The sequence below is a fragment of the Mesocricetus auratus genome, unplaced genomic scaffold, assembly GCF_017639785.1.
Source record: "Mesocricetus auratus isolate SY011 unplaced genomic scaffold, BCM_Maur_2.0 Super-Scaffold_100001, whole genome shotgun sequence".
In the NCBI taxonomy this organism is placed as follows: Eukaryota; Metazoa; Chordata; class Mammalia; order Rodentia; family Cricetidae; genus Mesocricetus; species Mesocricetus auratus.
Window position 1 is genome coordinate 5,187,149 of NW_024429187.1, and position 6,912 is coordinate 5,194,060.

The 6,912-nt window shown below is 45.2% G+C and overlaps 1 pseudogene; it reads left to right on the plus strand.

Annotated features, from left to right (window-relative positions):
* The first annotated feature begins 923 nt into the window (after nt 1-923).
* LOC110341394 lies at nt 924-1,419 on the plus strand (annotated as a pseudogene).
* The last annotated feature ends 5,493 nt before the right edge of the window (nt 1,420-6,912 follow it).

Genomic DNA, 6,912 nt, shown 5'->3' on the forward strand with positions numbered 1-6,912 from the left:
GACCTCGTACTGACTTGTGAAGCAACCTTGTTTCTTATCTAAATTTAAAATGGAAAATAAAAAAATATTAATAAAAAAATAAAAATAAAGACTTCACAATAAGCTTAGCCTACTCATTTGGGAGTTGGAGTCAGGAAGATATGAAGTTCAAGGTTACTTTCCTCTATACTCATAATATGAGGCCTAGGTTAGATGAGATTCCATCTCAAAATACCAAAAAAACAAAATAAATATGCCTAAGGTTTGATTCCCAGTACTACAGTGGTATACAACTGTAATCTCAGCATTTGAGAGGTGGAGGTGCTTTCAAGGTCATCTGTGGGAGGCACAGAGGTCCTTGTGCTCACAGATAAGCACTAGGAGAACTGGGAATGCCAAACATAGTGTTGTCTCTTCCAAGCGAAAGATGCACAACCTGTTTTCTGCCCAGAAGGCAGGATCAATACGTGGTTAATAGCCTGGTAACCTTGTACTATCTGCATAGCCCAGACAACTGTATCCTCGACCCTATCAAGAGTTTAGCAGTCTATAGAACCCATCTTTATGAAGGTGTCACAAGTAGTCAATGTACAGAACCTACATTTATGGAAGATGTCACATGTACTTTATAAAGTTTCAATATCATCATGCCTTAAGCTCTATTGTGCACATGGAATGCAGTTATTTATCACCAGAATTTTTTTTCACCAAATTGGGCTGTGTTTAAACATGCCTAAAATACTTTCCAGGTTGAGACTCCTGAAGTTTGAACCAATACCGGCTACTGAGTTGAATTGAACTGAACTGGCTTCTAATCCTCTATGGATCATTACTTTTGGCCATGGCATTTGCCAAGATCAATCTTTGCCTACATAGCAAATTGGAGGCTACTCTAAGCTACAAAGTGACTTTCTAGCCTCTGCTTCAGACCCTACAGCCCCACAATGGTAATGCCTAAGAATATGTGGGTTGCCATCAATAAACTCTTTCTTAAGGAGGGAGTGATGGTGCCCAAATACCATTAGCTGCTGGACAAGAATACGTTCAACCTTCATGTAATGAAGGCCACATAGTCTACCAAGACTTGAGAGGCTACCTGAAGGAACAGTTTGCCTGGAGACATTTCTACTGGCACCTTCCCAACAGGGGTGTCTGGCCCCTGCACCTACCACCGGAGATCATAACTGCCACTCTATACTGCAGTTTCCTGAGACTGACAGGCCTCTGCCCAAAGGTCCAGAGGGTGAGAGACCTACAAGAGTCACAGAGGAGGGGGAAGGGGACGGATAGAGATACCTACAGAAGGAGCACTGTGTCCCCTAGGCTGATAAGAGAGCTGAGGCCGGGTTTGGCTCAGCAATTGAATTTCAGTTAAGAGGAGGCTATAGTCTTGGACATGATGAACCACTCCAGACATGTCAGAGGAGAGTTTTCTGTTGAATAAACTAAAAGATTGGGGGGGAGGGCGTTATAGACTGAGATTTTGACTTAAAAAAATAGTGTTGCCAGGTGTGGTGGTACATATCTTTAGCCTTTAATTCCAGCACTTGAGAAGGAGAGGCAGGTGGGTCTCTGTGAGTTCCAGGCCAGCCTGCTCTATGTAATGAATTCCAGGCCAGCCTGAGCTACATAGTGATAGACAAGATCACCAGGCTATTAGCCACGTCCACTGCCAGCCTTCTGAGCAGAATACAGGTTACAATGACTGGTAATATTGTCAACAGGATCTGTGGATGTGCATGTAATGGGTTGTCTAGAATGGGTTAATCAAGGTGGGAAGACCTACCCTAAATGTGAGTGGCACCATTCCAGGGGTTGAATAAGAAGGAAGAGGAAGGGAGCTGAGTATGGGCTTTTATCTCCTGACTGTGGATACAAAGTGACCACATCTCATGGTACTGCCTCCATACTCTCTACTCCTTCCTTGCCATGATGGACTGTAAATCAGAATACGCCCTTCCTCCCTTGTCTGTGGTGTTTGATCACAACAAGAAATGCATCATAGTCTTCATATTAGTGCGTTCATAATTGTCATTAGTATTACAAGGGAGCACTTATGAAATAAGGTGCATTTCAAGTCCTTTCCCACAGTTAACAGGAAATGAACCAAGGCTATCTTGGTTTGTTTTTTTTTTTTTTTTTTTTTTTTTTGGTTTTTCGAGACAGGGTTTCTCTGTATTGTTTTGGAGGCTGTCCTGGAACTCGCTTTGTAGACCAGGATGGCCTTAAACTCACAGAGATCTGCCTGCCTCTGCCTCCCAAGTATCTTGTTTGTTTTGTTCTGTTTTTTTTTTCCCAGACAGGGCTTCTCTGTACCTTTGGAGTCTGCCCTGGAACTCACTCTGTAGACTAGGCTGGCCTAGAACTCATAGAGACCCACCTCCCTCTGCCTTCCAAGGGCTAGGACTAAAGGTGTGTGCCACAACCTCCTAGCAAGGCCATTTCTCTTAATCCTTCTAATCCTTTCAAATGGTGTCACTCCCTGGTGACTAAGCATTCAAACATATGAGCCTATGTCCTCATATTCTTTTTCAAATTCCTGCTAATGCCAACCAAATGTGGACAAATTAAAGTGTTTCCTCAGGGTTTCCATTGCAGAGGAGCCAATCACTGCAGGACACTCACCTTGGGATACAAAGGCACAGTTACTAAGAGTGGCAGCAACTTTTTTGGAGGTTTGTTTGTTTGCTGTGGGATTTTGTTTTGTTTTATGTATATGAGTTACCCCCGCATGTATATATGTGTATCTCACGCTTGTCTGGAGCTCATGAGGCCAGGCTTGGGTATTGAATCCTCTGGGACTAGAGTTGCATATGGTTGTTAGCTGTCATGTGGGTGTGGGAGGAGAGGCCAGTGCTGGGAACAGCTTAGTCACTTCTCCAGACCCTGTTGGTGTTTCCTTTGGTTTTTGAGATAGAGTCTCAGGTAGCCCAGGCTGGTCTCTAACCCACTATGTAGAGCATGAATGACTTTGAACTTCTGACATTCCTGCCCCATGTTTAACTTATATAATACTGGGGCATCCCCAACCATCTCTTTAGTATGGTTGTCTTGGTCATCATTCTGTGAAGAGACAACGTGACCAAGACAACTTTTATTAAATGATGCATTTACTTGGGGAGGTGGCTTACAGTTTCAAAGGGTTAGTCCATGATCACTACAGCAGGAAGCAGACAGGTAGCATGCTGGGGCAGTAGCTGAGAGCTTTATACTTTGATCCATGGACAGCACGCAGAGACACCGGTGAATCAAGAATCCACAAAAGACTATTAACAAATTTATTAAGGGGTGCACTAAAAAGACAAACTCACAAATACAGAATGAGGCAGACATCACCATTGATCCACATGCCTTCATCCAGCTGCTTTATCCAAGAGTGAAGGGCACCACCCCCAAGCCAGCTCTCCACCGCACGCGCTACTCTGACCACCCAAGAGAGCAAGTGCAAGCTTCTACCCCCGTTTATCAAGTCACACGTTCAGAGAAAGCCACACCACGGCAAGTCATTCCTAAATGTCACTGGCTAAAAACAGATCGAGCTCCCACAACATTTCCCCCCCTTTTTTAAAAATTAAGAAGATTCTAATCCTAACACAAAACTATATACAATAAGAACAACTATCAAGTATTGTGTAGAAGAAAGAAAAGGTAACAACATAAACAAAAATGGAACTACAACCAACAAGAACAACATCAAGCAAGAAACACATACTAAATGTCCAGGCCATAGGTAATTGGCAAATTACAGAGATTATTCCAATAGCGGTTCTATCCTGGAGAGTCTAAGTCTTGTACCTAATATGCCCTACCTAAGATATGAGAGGATAGTAACTGTGACTATCTAGTCTTCAACCCCATGAAAGACCTGAGAAGGAAAACAGTTATTACCCAAGTAAGCAGGAAGTGAAAACAAGCAACTTCTGAAAGATACAAGGAATGACAGAAATAGCTGGCTGCTTGGACTGTCACCCAGTACACCGGGGCATCCAACTGTGGCTATAGGTCTGGAATTACTGAGACTGGTTTGGGTTTTTGAAATCTCAAAACCTACCCCCATCAACATATTTCCTCCAACAAGGACACAGTTCCTCCTACAAGGCCACAGTTTCTAATTCTCCTAAAAAAGTTCTACTCCCAGGTGACTAGGCATTCAAATTTATGAGCCTATGGGAGCCGTTCTCATTCAAACCAACACAGTGTTTTAAAAAAGCATTCCTTTTTTAAAAAAGTGTATGTAGTGTGGTGTGTGTGTATGTCTATATGGAGATCAGAGGGCAAACTGGAGTCAGCTCTCTCCTTTAACCATTTGGGTCCCAGGGACAAGCAAGTACCTTTAACATCTTTCTGGCCCATGAGCAAAGTCTTGAAGACAGGTTTTATTTTATTTTATTTTTTTGGTTTTTCGAGACAGGGTTTCTCTGTGGCTTTGGAGGCTGTCCTGGAACTCGCTTGGTAGTCCAGGCTGGTCTCGAACTCACAGAGATCCGCCTGCCTCTGCCTCCCGAGTGCTGGGATTAAAGGCGTGCACCACCAACGCCCGGCGAAGACAGGTTTTAGATGATGAGACCTCTGCTTTTCCTGGTGTGATCACACCTATATTCCTAGCATTTAGGAGACAGAGGTATGAGGGTTAGGAGTACAAGGCCATCCCTGTATACAAAGAGAGCTTGAGGCTAGTCTGAGCTACATGAGACCCTGCCTACAAAAAAAAGAAAAAAGAAAGATAGAAAAGAAACAGAAACAAGCTTCCTTCCTGTCTTTGCCATGTCTCTCTTTGAGTGTCTGGGAAGGGTGACTAACCTTTTTCATTGGGATTCCCTAGATCTTGGGCATTCATCCTTATTCTGCAGACCCTGCAGACTTGGTAGCAGACCCTGAAGCTCTGCTTTAGAAAGCAACATGCTAAGACTGTGGTTTGAGCCTGCCTTCAGTGTTTGTTTGTTTGTTTGTGGTTTGGGGGGGGGCATTTCAAGACTGTCCTGGAACTCATTCTGTAGACCAGCTGGCCTCAAACTCACAGAGATCTGCCTACCTCTGCTCCCTGAGTGCTGGCATTAAAGGTGTGCACCACCCACCAGGCCAAGCTTTGGGTTTTTTTGTTTGTTTACCTTCATTTTTAAAGTATAAATAAATAAATAACAAGAAAGCAGATCCTGGAGTGGAGTTCTACGTAATCAGCAGTTTGGCTTTGTCGTTGGCGTTGTGCTGGTGTCCAGGACACTGCCCAGCAGCCACAGCCGTTCTTGGACATGATCCTGATCTTCTCTGTGGAGGGGCTCAGCCTCTATAATCTCAGCGTGGCTCTCACCATCACCACAAAGTAGCTCTTTGCCACACAGGATAGGATGCAAAGAACACCCCACTTCCTGTTAGAACCAACAGTCTATCTAGCATATAAGCATGGGTAGCTACCACCTCAGCAGTGGGTCTGGTAAATGAACAGTGTCTTAGTGCCCATTGTCTGTTGCCCCTGCCTGTCCCCTGCTGCCCCTTGCTGTGTTCTGTGGGGAGCCGCCCCAACATTCTCCGTTACAAGATGGCGCCGACATCCGTTGTCAGTTGGAGTAAACAACCTTGGTGCGCACGTGCCTGCTACTTTTCCATCCCTTACTCTCTGCTTCTCTAGTGGCGTCATATGGGCTGACGAGCAGGAGCCAGTCAGGAGATGACACGTCCGAGGAGGGGACTGCTGGGCTATATAAGGGTTGGGTTTTTCGCTCCCCGGGGTCTCTGCTCTGTAAGCTTATGCTCTCCCTCTCAAGACGCATTAAAGCTGTTCTGCAGAAGGATCCTAAGTGTGCCGCGTCGTTCTTGCTGGCGAGACGGTAGCATGGGACAGTGTTCACCTGGACTCACTCATCTCCCATGCAAGACCCTGACCAGTGAGGATGCCAGCCCCTGGCTGCCCTACCCATCACCCTAGAGGGAGTGCTCTGTGTGTAAGGATGGACTAAGAGTTATCGTTGTTTCTCTTCACTGGATGCTGGAAACGTTTTGACCTATTCATGTGTCAGTGGAGCAGCCCCGTCTCCCATCTGTAGGGTAACCATTAGCAGAACAATGCCTGTGGGCTTCCCATTCTTGAGATTCGCTGGGTAGAGCCACCCTTCCCTCAGCCATGGACAGCCATTGTGGAGGGGTGGAGGGTATGCTGGACTGCTCGCCAGGGTTGGCTCCCAGCTGTGTTCACTGAAAGTTCTTGGATGTGAAGACAAAACAAACAGACACCCTCTTTCCTGTTCTGCTGAGATGGGGAGTGAGGCGGGGGAGGGGCCACCGCACCAGCATGTCTCCCCTCCTCAGTAGACAGATGAACTTCAGTCACACCTCTAACCGTGAGTCAAGCGAGTTCTGTCTGTCAGATATTTGGTCAGAGCAATGAGAACAATATGAAATACACACTACATACAAAATATATTAGCACTGCCTTACCTGAAAAACAAAACTTGCCGGGCGGTGGTGGCACACGCCTTTAATCCCAGCACTCGGGAGGCAGAGGCAGGTGGATCTCTGTGAGTTCGAGGCCGGGCTGGACCGACAGCCTCCAAAACAATACAGAGAAACCCTGTCTCGTAAAAACCAAAAAAATAAAAAAAAATAAAAGAAAAACAAAACTTGATCTGTTTCAGTTTTCACGTGCTTAATATTTGTTTGTTCTATTTTGCAATGCTGGAGATGGCACTCAGTCTTGTACATGCTAGGCAATAAATCTGTGCTCAAGAGGTGGAGGGGCAGGTGTAGTAGAACACACCTTCAATCCCAGCATTAGGGAGGCACAGGCTGCCAGACATTTGAGTTCGAGGTCACACAGCGCCACATGGAGAAACCTTGTCTTGACAAACAAACAACGAATAAATAAATAGAAAGATAGAAGAGAAAGAAGAAAAGAAAGAGAGAAAAACCACAAGAACTTCAGTTAGATAAAAGAAAAAG